The sequence below is a fragment of the Urocampus carinirostris genome, chromosome 12 (assembly GCF_059441175.1).
Source record: "Urocampus carinirostris isolate Australia breed hairy pipefish chromosome 12, RoL_Ucar_1.0, whole genome shotgun sequence".
Classification (NCBI taxonomy): Eukaryota; Metazoa; Chordata; class Actinopteri; order Syngnathiformes; family Syngnathidae; genus Urocampus; species Urocampus carinirostris.
The window spans coordinates 12,377,417-12,391,602 of NC_142360.1; the positions used below are offsets into that span (position 1 = coordinate 12,377,417).

A 14,186-nucleotide genomic window follows, 5' to 3' on the forward strand; every position below is an offset into this window, starting at 1 on the left:
GAATGGATGTCACTCAACTTCTTGCGCCTCAACTCTGAAAAGACCGAAATGTTAGTTATTGGTCCATCTAAATGCCGTGACTTGTTCTCAAAAACTGTTCTGAACATTGACAAATGTAATATCACCCAAAGTGACTCAGTCAAAAATTTAGGTTCGTCACATTTGACCCCGATCTGTCTTTCAAAACGCACATTAAGAATATTACTAGAACAGCTTTTTTCCATCTTCGCAACATTGCTAAAATTTGCCCAATGCTGTCTCAGTCGGATGTGGAGATTATAATTAAAGCGTTTCTTACCTCCTGTCTTGATTACTCTTATGCACTACTCTCCTGTCTCCTGAAGTCCAAAATCAAGAGCTTTCAGCTGGAACAAAATTCCGCAGCAAGGCTTTTAACTAAGACAAGAAAGTTTGATCACATTACCCCGATTTCAGCTAACCTGCATTGGTTCCCTGTTAGCTTAAGATGTGATTTTAAGGTTCTGTTGGTAGTATACAAAATCATGCATGGACTTGCGCCCTCATATCTTTCAGATTTAATTTCGCCCTATGTTCCGGTCAGGAGCCTTCGCTCTGAAAATGCTGGTTTACTAGTGATCCCAAGAGCCAAGAAGAGATTCGCAGGTTCGAGAGCGTTCTCCATTTGGGCACCGGTGCTGTGGAATGCTCTTCCCCCTGAGATTCGATCTGTAACCTCAGTGGAAATGGTTACATCTAGGCTTAAAACACTCTTATATTCCATAGCATATGAATAACCCATATCTTATGTTGACAATATCTGTGTATTATTTGTTATTGCAACATCCATTGCAGCCTGGTCATCCTGGAAGGGGGATTACCTCATGTGCGGTCCCTTCTCAAGGTTTCTTCATTCTCCTCATGTTGAGGTTTTTTAGTTTTTCCTTGCCCTCATTTAGGATTTAGATCAGGGAATGGTGTAATAATAGTCTGTAGTTTGCAATAATCTGTGGTCTGTGACTGAGACTCTTTGTGCTTAAGGACTAAAAGGTAAACATGACTTGACTTGACATTTCCAACTAAGCTGTAAAAGTACAAAAATAGTTCCTAAAGGGTTAAAAACAAAACAAACACAAACATGTATTTCCTCCAATACATGTTTTCCTCATGCCGAACCTCTGATTAGAATAAGAATTAAAATGGTCTTCATAGCAGTGTTCATTTTACCTCTGAAAAGTGATGGGTCCCGGGGACTCGCATGCTCAAAAATCTATGGGTCCCAACAGAGATATATGGGTCCCCAAAATTTAGTGTTATTGGCGTTGAAATTGTAAATCGGCGACAAATATATAAATAAATATATAAATCTATACATTCATTTAGTTTTAATCATCACACTTAATTGGTAATACAAAGCAGTTATCACTTCAGATTTTCCAGTTCACAAAAATATTGTACATTATACAAAATAATCTCATCTCATCTCATTAGCCGTACCGCTTATCCTCATTAGGGTCGCGGGGGGGCTGGAGCCCATCCCAGTCATCTTCAGGCAGTGGGCAGGGGACACCCTGAACTGGTTGCCAGCCAATCGCAGGGCACACAGGGACAGACAACTCATTCGCTCATTCACACCTAGGGACAATTTGGACCGGCCAATTCACCTGAAATGCATGTTTTTGGAATGTGGGAGGAAACCAGAGTGCCCGGAGGAAACCCACGCAAGCACGGGGAGAACATACAAACTCCGCACAGAAAGTCTGGAGCTGGATTTGAACCCACGACAGGTTCCCATGACATGAACTGTGCCGCACAAGCGCTAACCACTGCGCCGCCGTGCTGCCCCTATACAAAATAATATTGCTGAAAAATTAGTCTATATATTCATGCAGTTTTAATCATCACAGTTAATTGGTAATACAAGGCAGTTATCACTTCAGGTTTTCAGTTCATATATTCTTCGTGGTTTGCTTTCCCGCCACAGTTGTAATGCCTTCTCAAGGTCCAATTACTGCAACGGAATTTTCATAACTAATATTTGGTTTTCATTGTCGTTGTGCCGATCCAATGTGCTTTTCTGAAAGTTCATATTGCGAAATTATTCATGCGATCCATTTTTTTTGTCACGCTGGATGCACGCATCACAGAAGATGTAGCCTTCATTATCATCCTCCTCATAGCTTAACCTGGAATATAATTGAGTCCATTTTGGCAGAAAAGTCCTTTTCTTGCTAGGAGTATTCTTTTGTTTTATCTTTCGTCGAATCGTTCTCGTCAAAACACGTGTTTTCCTTGCCTTCGCGGTCTTCTAAAGAATTTCTCCACTGTTTTTTCGTGCCGGAATTATTGCCGTTGTTACCACATGTTTCGACTTATTACAGACACTGAAGAAATTACCAATTTTTTGATGATTTGCACCTAGTACCAACTGTTTTTACGGAGGCATACTTGTCGTTCACTCGACAACCACCAAAATAATGACGTCATTTCGAAGCAACGAGATCTCGTTTGCCGAGATCGGCGCAAGACCAAAACAACAATTGCGGATCTACCTGACGAAAGGTTTGGAGTGCGGTAAATCTTCGTTTAAAAAAAAAAAAAAGGAGTCGAGTAGGGCAGCACGGCGGCGCAGTGGTTAGCGCATGTGCGGCACAGTTCAAGTCATGGGAACCTCCTGCGTGGGTTCAAATCCAGCTCCAGACTTCCTGTGCGGAGTTTGTATGTTCTCCCCGTGCTTGCGTGGGTTTCCTCCGGGCACTCCGGTTTCCTCCCACATTCCAAAAACATGCAATTCAGGTGAATTGGCCTGTCCAAATTGTCCCTGGGTGTGAATGAGCGAGTGAGTTGTCTGTCCCCGTGTGCCCTGCGATTGGCTGGCAACCAGTTCAGGGTGTCCCCTGCCCACTGCCCGATGATTGCTGGGATGGGCCCCAACCCCCCCTGCGACCCTACTGAGGATAAGCGGTGCAGCTAATGAGAGATGAGGAGTCGAGTAATAATGACAATTTGGTATCAAAAAAGTTGCGTCCTGAGGACGCACGTTGATTTGACACAATGCGTCCCCAGCAAAAATGATACGTCTAGGACGCAGGGACGCGGGCAAACGAGAACACTGTCATAGTCAGCGATAACAACATAGTGAACATTGTTCACGGGGAGATGAGACGTTGCTCTCCAGGATAAACATTTTATAGGGATAAAAAAGATTTTAAAAAATGTTAGAATAAATAAGCAAACCATATTTTCAAGGTAGCGCTTGGAGAATGGCCCAAGATGTTAGTGCATCAGAACCATAGTGCAATAAAAGAGTAGTGCCATGACATTTAACAGCAACATTATTCCAAATTATTTCAAGAAATAAGATATAGATATCCACTTTTCTCTAAAAAGGCAAGATGAATATTATCTCACAGTCTTGAGTGCTTGTTTAGGGGTGTTGTGGCCCTGGAAAAAATCTGTAAACCTGTTAGTCGTTGTTTTTAAGGGGCCTGTAGCATCTACTAGAGAGCCTCAGATCAAAGAGGTGAAGGCGTAGAGTCCTTTATAATGTTGTTGGTTCTACTGTGCTATCGTAAGCCGGCAATATCTTCCTGACTGAGCAGAGAGCAGTCACTGATTTTCTGGGCTGTGTTGATTACTCTCTGCACGTTTTTATTCTGCCTGCTGCTGTGCTCCCAGCATATAGTTGCATCCTTTCCTACACTTCATTGCCGTTGTTGTTGGCGTGTGAACAAGTTGGCCCTGTTGGTGTCAATTAGTTGTGCCCTTCTTTGGCAAAACTGGTTCATTAGTGCTAGGGCTCACAGCGCCCCCTCTGGCAAAGGCGAGAAATGTTTTCAACCAATGTCATAAATGTTCAGCCAACTTGACTAAACTAAGTCACATTTCTGTGCCATTAGGTTCTGTTTTTTTTAATGTGAGAAACATACAAACTGCAAAGCCAGTTACATACAGAGTAAAAAGATTAATTTAACACTCAGCAGTATATAAGGAACATATGTTCACTGAGGTAGTGCTAAAATGTTAACTCTTTAAGTGTTAAATTGACACTATTACTGAGAACTTTAGAATAACGTGTTAAATTAACACGGAAAAATCAAACTTTTAAACTCAGTGAACTTATGGTCCTTATCTACAATCTTATTTTTACTCTGTACTATTTTTTTTACAAGTGAAAATGAATGACTTCTCTTCCCCCGCGTTTTCATTTACCATCTGGGTTTTGAGAGGTTTAAAACAAGAGCCAGAGCTAATCAGTTCTGATGAGGTTTTTACTACTGACTATTCCGGGCACGAATGAGGGAAGAAACGAAATTGTTTGATTCACAAGTGCGTAATCAAAACTTCTGACCATCACGTTAATACTAGGAGGGCAGGCTGTGACAAATGATTTAGAGGTAGTGGAAATTTCCCTACCTTAGGTCAAGCCTTTTGTCTAGACAGGGTCTTGCAATTACTGATAGAAGTCAAGTCATTTCTCCTAACTGTAATCTCAAAAGACCACTTGAAACAATGTAGAGCCTGAATTACAGCTGAATGAATTGATATATATTGATATAAGAAGTCAGGTGATTATATCAAGAAGTAAGTACCCATGCTGAAATACATGAGTATTTATAAAGTGAATTCATTACAATTAAGTAAGGGGAGTCAGTATAAATTACTGAAATAATAAAAATGTTACTCATCTAATCTCAATTATATATGCAGTGACACATTTCAATATTGCTACACTACTCAAGTCATGTACCATACACAACTTCTCATTTTTGAAAATGTCTTTGATATGTAATTCAGATCCAATTTTAATGATAGTATGGACATTTTCTTTTTAGAAGATCTGCGCACAAGTTTAAGTATTTAATACAAAAAAACTCTAGGTGCCATTAATAGACTCACATGAGTTTGTGACACAATTTTAGAGATAAGATCGGGCCTAAAAACATCAAGCCCAAACCGACCCAGGCCCGTGAGTATTAAAGCCCGACCAAGCCCTAGCCCGACCAATTAACTTGATTTGAGGGATCGAGCCCGAAGAAAACTTGAATTGTCAGATTTTATTTGTGAAGACAGAACGGGCTTCTCGCTTGATGACTTAAATATATATATATATATCAACCTGTCATTGTTCTTTGTTTCTTTTTCTTTGTGTTGCATGGTGGACTCTCTCTTGCTCTGCGGGTCACTCGGCGCTGCACAAGAGTGGGACTGAATCCAACGCGTGGGTCTTCTTCCGTGCGACACAAAGAAAAAGCAATAAAGAACAATAACAGGTGGATATTTTTTTTTAAAGTCAGCGAGAGCGAAGCCTGGCCCGAACCCGAACGTAATGGCTGACATTTTAGGCCCAATCCAAATTTTGGCTCGGGTCTAAACGGCTTAAGCTACATTGTTCCTTAAATGTTCCAGTTAGCAGGGCTCACAAATGACTTTGGAAAACATCTTTGTAATTCATGAGATGTTATATTGCCCTGCAAGTGTTTCCCAAATGATAAGAAATGATTGCATATAATTGTTTTGTTTTAGTGAGCATGATTTGAAGCGGGAGCAAAGGGACATTGTGCAGTGACGAGGATGCTTCGTGCCATCTGCCACGGGAAGTCTACCTTGAGAGAATATAGCTAATATTAGCATGTGTGCCCTCGAGGTGGCGGGGCCATCTGGTGGCTTTTTCAATATACCATATAGAGGGGGGGTCAAAAGGGGGGAGCAGCAGCTTGACCTCAGCTTTGTCCATACTCTACTCCAATATTTCTCAACCTTGTTCAGGCCAATGTACTTTTAAATGTATTTCTCGGCACCAGTCACATGTTTTTTTTAAGCTGAAATCATGTTGATAGAATAAAGTTTTTCTTAGCTTTTGGGTTCGACAAAGCTTCGTGGGTAATACAAGTTTTTCATTTTTGGTTAGTGATTTTGCTGTAATTTGGGATTTTATGCTATTTTCAACCTGTTTTTCAAGTGTTTCTGTTTTCTATCTTGTTTTTCAAGAAAAACAATAGAAATCATACTTAAAATGAGTTGAACAAAAAATGTTCATTTTATTCTTGGGGTTTAGTGTATCTGACCTTAGACCGTAGCATCATTGGTCATTTTGTTTTTTGTTTTTGTTCTAGTGTGTGTGTGTCTATTGGCTGGCAACCAGTTCAGGGTGTCCCTTACCCACTGCCCGATGATTGCTGGGATGGGCTCCAGCACCCCCGCGACCCTACTGAGGATAAGCGGTGCAGCTGATGATGATGTGTGTGTGTCTGTGTATTTGTTCTCTCCAGTATACATCTTCATTGAACTTTGGCCATTCCTGAGCATTTCCAAGTCCAAGCTGAATCAAGTAGTCAGGAAACCAACATAGGTGAAAGGCAGGTGTAGCACTGCTCTAGTCTATAGTATACAACAGGCAGGCCCAAACTAGAGGGAAAAAAATGACTAATTTGATTGGCTACAGAGTCTGGAATTTGAGACCTACCCCATTTTTTCAATGAATATTTGCAGACACGTTATACTTTATTTTATGTTTGATTAAAGTAGATCATTTCAACCACACTCAGAACAGAAGATTATGTCCCTTTTTTAAGATCTTAATTTGAAAATATGAAAAGAAAAAGCCAAAATGCATTTTTTTCCAATTAAATTTGACAATCGTCTTTATAAATGAAAAAAAAACGTGATAAAATACATGATGAGAAATAGCAAGTGGTGAAATATGCTTCATGATTATTTTTGTAGGCATGGGACCTACAGAAGGGGAGACTGGGGACAAAAGTGGCACCAAAGCAACAACTATTGATTCTTTTACCGTAACGTAATCGCCAAAGTCATTTTCAGGATTTTGGAGTGAGAATACCTTCGAGAAAATTTGTCTAAGTGAGTTTGGCAAAAATGGTTTATTTTGTTATCTGCAATATGATTGGTTAATCGACTTGGGCAAATGTGCAAGTAATGGAGCTTTTTATGGGAAGTTGATTTTAAAAAATCTCAATTTACAGCTTGTGGGATGCATTTTGTGTCACGTTTGCCCATTTCCCTCACTTGGGCCCGCTGCCTGATTGGTTTCCGTCTTAATCAATCTCAGTGCTCTCATTCACTCCTGGTCAGTCCGTCAATGAACCTCTGCGCTTGCAAGACTTGTATTTTGACTCAGTCCGATATCCTGCTCGTGTATCCAGTATCCGGTATCGATCCCGCCTGTCTCGTCCTGTCCGGTATCTTGCTCCAGTCTCCGGTATCGATCCCATCTGTCTTGTCCTGTCCGGTATCTTGCTCTAGTCTCCACTACCTGTTATCCATCCTGCCTGTCTCGTCCCATCTGGTATCTTGCTCTAGTCTTCAGTATCCGTTATCAATCCCGTCTGTCTTGTCCTGTCCGGTATCCTGCTCATGTAACCAGTATCCGGTATCGATCCCGTATGTCCGGTCCTGTCCGGTATCTTGCAGTTGTAGTCAGTATCCGGTATCGATCCAGTCCTGTCCGGTATCTTTCTTGTGTATCCAGTATGGATCCTGTCTGTCCCGTCTTGTCCAGTATCTGCTCGTGTATCCTGTATCTGGTTTCAATCCCACTGTCCTATCCGGTTTTGATCTCTTCTGCCCAGCCAAATCGCTGGCGTATTTGTTCCCGTGCATGACTGCCCCGTGCCCTTAAAATAAAGCATGTGTGAAAATGTTATGCGTCTATTGTCCACCGTCTGTTCGGGTTCTGAAATTTTGTCCACCCGTGCCTGAAATACAACATCACATTTTTGCCAACAAAGACTTACCAGTCGTTTTTTATTTTTCTTTCTTTTTTTTCCTGTATGTTTTTCTCCTTATTTTGTCTTTTACATCACGGTTCATGGATCCCTTAACCGCCAGGGTCGTTGGGGCACCACTTCCTGTGGTGTGTCTTGGGCAAGTGCAACCTGGTGTGCCCAACACTTCCCTGGCTGTTTTTTTTTGTGTAGGAGTTCCTGCACATGAAACAGATGGTACTGGTTTCCACATTTACCAGTAGCAGGATAAGCCTTCTGATCTAACTTGGGAAACGGCACCTCCATCATTTGGTCGCCGTTGTTTTTTTGGTGTGATGTGTCATCCCGCTCTTCACAAATGAGCCAGAACTCAGCATTTCCGGGCAGAGGTGTGTGACAATACTCATACTTGATCCTAAATACATGGGGAAAACTATTTTATTCTGAAAAAATGAGTACAGTATCACATTGTACAATACACATTACTCTTGTTAATTTCTCTCTCTCTTACAACCTTTTTTTTTACAGACCCATGAGCGATTTTCGGTTCCAAACTTTTGGGGTGCTGAGCATCCAGAGTGTCTGGCTGGTTATTATATATTTTTTTCATTTCATTTAAAACTATTTATGTCATGGTTGCCATGGCGCCCAATTGGCCGCGCCCCTGTGTAACACGGTTGCCCTGGTGCCTAATTGGCCCCACCCATGTGGCACCAGCTGCAGCTTGTTGACAGATTGGCACCCTGTTAGTATTTAAACTCTGTCCTGTCAGTCCCTTTTGTTGGTCCGTCTGCGAATCTCTGTTTTTACACAGCAAGCCCTTTTTCGCCTGCCCTGTTTTTTGCTCCTGTTTGTCACCCGTTACGATCTGTTTTGATCTCAACCACGTCTGCTCCCCCGTCCCGAATTACGACTTGTTTTTGATCTCGACCACGTCTGTTCTCCCGTCCTGAATAACGATCCGTTTTTGATCTGGACCACGTCTACTCTCCTCTCCTAGCTTTCGACTTGTTTCCAATCCCGATCACGTTTTTGCTCTTCTATCCCGGCTACTGACCCGTTTTTTCTGTTCCCGACACCGCCATCGCTCGCCACGGAAATCTGGCTTCCGCGTTCAGAGCGACCTGTTCCCTGTGACCAGCGATCAACGGATTGTGTGTGCAATCCTTTCCCTTCTTCCCAATAAAACTTGTGAGAAATGCTACGCGAGTGGGTCCTGTCTTCGTTCTGGTACTGACAATTTAGTGTCAGGCGGCACAGCGGCTCAGTGGTTAGCGTGTTCGCGGCACAGTTCTGATGTCATTGGATCAAATCTAGCTACCAGATTTCCTGTGTAGAGTTTGCATGTTCTCCCCGTGCTTGCAGGGGTTTCCTCCGGGCACTTCGGTTTCCTCCCACATTTCAAAAACATGTATTGGAATTAAATTGGCTGGTCTGAATTGTCCCTACGTGTAAATGAGCGAGTGAGTTGTCTGTCTCTGCTTCCCCTGTGACTGGCTGGCAACCAGTACAGGGATAGCTGGGATTGGCTCCGGGGATAGCTGGGATTGACTCCAGCATCCCCGCGACCCTACTGAGGATAAGCGGTGCAGATAATGGTTGTATTTAGAATCATTCAACACTGTTCAGGAGTGTCCTCATTTGTGACCATCATATTACACTTCAAACCTGATCCACTGGGTAGCGCTGACAACCATTTACAAATAAATTAGAAGGGGGTTTTGTGTATTTCTTTATGGTTACTGTGCGTAAGAGACTCTCACCTAAACATGTTGCTTTTATGCAGAACAAAACGGTTAATGTCCATGCTGGTGCATTAAGACAGGCTGATCATTGTTGCGATTCAATGCAGCTAAAATGAGGACTCATATATTTTGATGATAACAAAGTCATGGTATTGGGTGGTAAAATTGTTGTGTATAACATACTTTCACCGTAATTCATAGGAGCTTCAACAGACTCCGCTATGCCGCAAGTGACACTAGCCTAGCGAAAGAGGAGCAGGCAGTGGGGGGCGAGAGCTGTGTTAGAAATCAAATGGACTGAACCATTTCATGGCATTTCCACGCTGCATTGATCACTTTTTTTTTTTCACTGTTTTTTCAATCTAGTGTTTTTCATCATATTTAAGCCTATCCTGTCCTTATATGTCCTTAATATATAAATAATACGCCTATGCACAAACCGATGTATATCTCATAAGTCTTTATTACACATTAAGCTTTGGAGTGTCCTGTCTGAAATCGCAATAAACAATGTTCACAACATTGTTATCAATGACAATAAAAACAATTCTTATTCTAAAAAGAATTTAAATTGTCCAAAATATTTGAATCAAAGATTGTAAACCATGGGTGTCCACATTTTTCAGAAAGCGTGCCAGATCTGGTTAGATGAAATGTGTGAGGGTCGATTACCGTAAATTCCGGACTATAAGCCGCTACTTTTTTCCCAAACGTTCAACCCTGCGGATTATTCAGTGATGCGGCCAATTCATGTAATTTTGAGTACAAAAGGTAAGATTTAGACCGGTGGAATATATGCGCAGAGGAAGACTGCAACTTCCTGGCTTGTGCAAAAATTAAATTAGCGTAAACATACCCTCATCATGCAAAATGCAAAAAGAAAGGCACATGACGCAGCTTTCAAGCTAAAAGCAATCGAGCAGTCCGATAAAGAAGGAGCGAACGTGTTGCTAGCGTGTTTTGGAATAAGGGAGGGTGGGACGACATCTATATGACAAAGTTTCTTTACGACACTGAGGAAGACGACTTTGATGGCTTCAGTTCTAAGGAGGAAGATGAGGACGGTTTACCGTGATTTTTACAAGTACGGTATGTTTTTTTAACAGACCCGTTTACTGTGTTGCGACCGTGTTGCGACCGTGTTGCTACCATTAACTGCCCTGTCACAGGCACCGTTTGGGATGAAAGTTATATTATTATTATTGTTATTAAAGCTTTGTGTGTACCGTCTTTCTTTGTAAATATGTGTCACCATGTATAATATGTATTTGCAACTGTATATTTTTGTAATGTATTTATTTCAGACACTTATTCTGATATGTTTTGCACGGGCGAATAAAAAAGAAGGGGCGAAACAAACGCGGGCTGACGGGAAGTGGAGTAAAGGTGAGACGTGTCTGTGGACGCGGAGGACAATAGTGGATATATATTTTTCCCACCCTTACCTTTGGAAATATACATTTTTTTCCTTGGATTACTTTTAACGGGGCCCGGACTATGCAGGTCTGCATCAAACCTTGAGTACCGGTATCATTTTCCGTTCATTTTGCCGGCTGTGATTTTTGTACTTTTATGAAGGGCATTCAGTTTCAATCGCGGGACTTAAAGTCGGGTTTGGGTTATTTTTGTGTTTGTGTTACATTTTTTTAATGTGGGCGCATGTGGCTTATATACAGGTGCGGCTTGTGTAAGTACAAAATTGGTTTTCCTCTTAAAATGTGGTGGGTGCGGCTTATAATCAGGTGCGCTCTATAGTCCGGAATTTACGGTACTCAGGCTGCCATTCTTTGAACTGATAATTTTGCATTACACTCAGCTTAGCGACCTTGTAGCTCGCCTTTGTGGCCTTTTCATTTGACGAGTAGGGACTCATGAGCTGTTCGAACAGCTTTCAGTTGCTTCACTTTTTCTCAGCGTTCATTTCCAATCAGATTTTTGTAGTCCACTTGTTTTGTCTGGCATTGCTCCATAATATTATATTAATTCAAAACAGCCACAGTCTCTTGGCAAATTAGGCAGTTGTTTCGGATTTCAGGTGAAAAAATACTCCAATTTTCACTTGTCCTGGAAGCGGCAGCCCTAACTGTCAACTTTTTTTTATATTTACAGTCGGAATTGTTGGAATTGGGGCAGCACAGCGGTGCAGTGGTTAGCGCGTGTGCGGCACAGTTCCGAGGTCATGAGATCAAACCTTCCTGAGTGGAGTTTGGATGTTCTCCCCGTGCTTGCGTGGGTTTCCTCCAGGCACTCCGGTTTCCCCCCACATTCCAAAAACATGCATGTCATCAGGTTAGTTGGCCGGTTCAAATTGTCTCTAGGTATGATTGATCGAGTGACTTGTCTGTCTCTGTGTCCCCTGCGACTGGCTGGCAACCAATTCAGGGTGTCCTCTGCCCACTGCCCGAAGATAGCTGGGATGGGCTCCAGCACCCCCGAGACCCTACTGTGGATGGATGGATGGGTATTGGAATTGGGGTGGGCTAAAATCCTCACGGAAAGCCAACAGCAAGGTGGCCAGAGGGCTACTGCCATTATCTGGTGAAATGGTGAAATATTTTTTTTGTACAAATGTATTGTATACTGCGGTCAACATTACTGTCGGACCACATATTATTAATTTTATGACAGAGGCCGCGGGCCAGTAATGAAATTGATCACGGGCCATAACTGGCCCGAGTGCCAGATTTTGGACTTGACTTTTTAAATGTTGTGTAAAATTACACATGTTAAAATGGTCGAAAACATTAAAAATGAGGGGAAATCGTATACATTAACAGGTGTGATAATTTGCGGGGGGTGGAGGGAATTGCACTTGAAACAGTTTGAAATTGACGAATGACGTACACGTGAGCTCAACAATTTAGCCGCCAAATCAACGGACCAATAAGCGTAGCACACTGCTGTCTTTTCCGGAAAGAGCCGAGCTAGACCGAAGTCTCCCGAGCGACAAGCGATCATCTGCGCGGGGCTCGGAGTCTTTCTTTTCTTTTCTTTTTTTGCATCTTTTTTGCCCCACTCCTTTTTCTTCTTTTCTTGTTGTTGTTGCTCCTGCTGACAGGCAGCCACGCAGGTGGAACAAGCGGAACCACTGCACGGGAACCGTGCACGCGAGGCAAGGATTTATCTGGACTTTTCGCTGTGGATCGTGAAGCTGAGGTCTCGTTTTTATTTGTGTTTTGGTTGTTTTTGCGTCTGAATGTTGTGGTTGCAGACCACCTGAAGAAGACGGCCACATGCACCTGAACATGGTGAGTGGACGCACGTTCACGCCGTCACACTTGTACGAGCACGCGCACGTTGGATTGAAATCCGTCATCACACTCTGTGAATAACAATTAAAGCATGAAAATCTCCTGATAAAATCAATAGCAACACCTCAAATGAGAACAGGCATACAAATCTGATTTAGTGATATTTTTCTCGATTTATAAGATAGTTTTACCTGCTTTTGTTTCTTACGTTTTTCTATCTGTTATGCATGATAAATGAAAATAACAATTGTCTTTATCGTTGTTGATAAGTACACATTGAACAGCTAGCAAAGATATTAGACAATTAATTTTGAAAGCTTCATTTATTTTATTTTTGTCATACATTGCATCTTTCCTCACATGGGTAGTCTGTGTCTAAATTGTTTTTGTTTTACTGTTTTTTAAGGTTATTTTAACCTTGGTATGTATCTTTGTATTTAGTATTTTAGGTTGTTGGGTGGTGCGGTGGTTAGGAAGGAATTTTATTGTCTTATGGTACACTGAATGTTTTTATACAGCACTTTGAGTTGAAATTTATTGGCATTCCCTTACAAATAAATTTATTTATTGGCATTCCCTTACAAATAAATTTCATTTGATTTGAAATTAGGATCTATGTACGAATGATCTAAGCTATAATTAATCAGTGTGATGCAAAAGGTAACTGCTGTAAATGGTGATGGTAATACAGTATTATAAAATGTTTGTTTTTAAATAATAATTAATTTTCTAAATAATAGTACAGTTCATAGAGCATTTACACCCATTCGAATATATTGGGCAAGAAAAGATAACCTTGGATATGAGATTATTTCACAAAATCTTGATTACTTTTTTTCTTGTGTAGTTTTTCTTCCTTCAGTTGCCTCATTTTTTGGTTTTTCTTTATACATTGATTTATTTGTTTGGGCACCACGGCGGAGCAGTGGTTAGCACGTGTGCGGCACAGTTCTGAGGTCATGAGATCGAACCTCCTGTGTGGAGTTTGTATGTTCTCCCCGTGCTTGCCTGGGTTTCCTCCGCGCACTCCGGTTTCCTCCCACATTCCAAAAACATGCATGTCAGGTTCAAATTGTCCCTAAGTGTGAATGACTGAGTAAGTCGTCTGTCTCTCCCTGCGACTGGCTGGCAACCAGTTCAGGGTGTCCCCTGCCCACTGCCCGAACATAGCTTGAATGGGCTCCAGCACCCCCGCGACCCTACTGAGGATAAGTGGTGCAGATAATGGATGGGTGGATGGATGGATTTATTTGTCTATGAATTAATTGTTGTTGAATTAGGCTGTGTAATATTCAGTGTGACACAGGTTTAAAAACATACACTGCTGTAAATGTTGAAAATAAAAAACAGCCTTTTCTAAATGATACAATAAATACAGTATTTACACCCATTCAAATTAATTGGACAGGTAAAGGTAGTAATGATTTGAGGTTACATTTCATGATCTTGATTTTGTATTTTTTTAAGTCAAGTCACATTTATTTGTCCCCGCGACTCTACTGAGG

General features: G+C 41.6%; 1 protein-coding gene across 5 annotated transcripts in view; it reads left to right on the forward strand.

Moving 5' to 3' along the window:
* Positions 1 to 12,297: 12,297 nt before the first annotated feature.
* ptprfa (protein tyrosine phosphatase receptor type Fa) overlaps positions 12,298 to 14,186 on the forward strand; it is a 97,959-nt gene continuing 96,070 nt past the window's right edge. For 3 of the 5 annotated variants that reach the window (XM_088350480.1, XM_088350482.1, XM_088350484.1), the window contains exon 1: positions 12,299 to 12,678. The gene's annotated coding sequence lies outside the window, so the exon portion shown is untranslated. Of the gene's footprint in view, positions 12,679 to 14,186 lie in introns of all 5 variants that reach the window. The other 2 variants (XM_088350479.1, XM_088350481.1) reach the window with 1 other exon arrangement.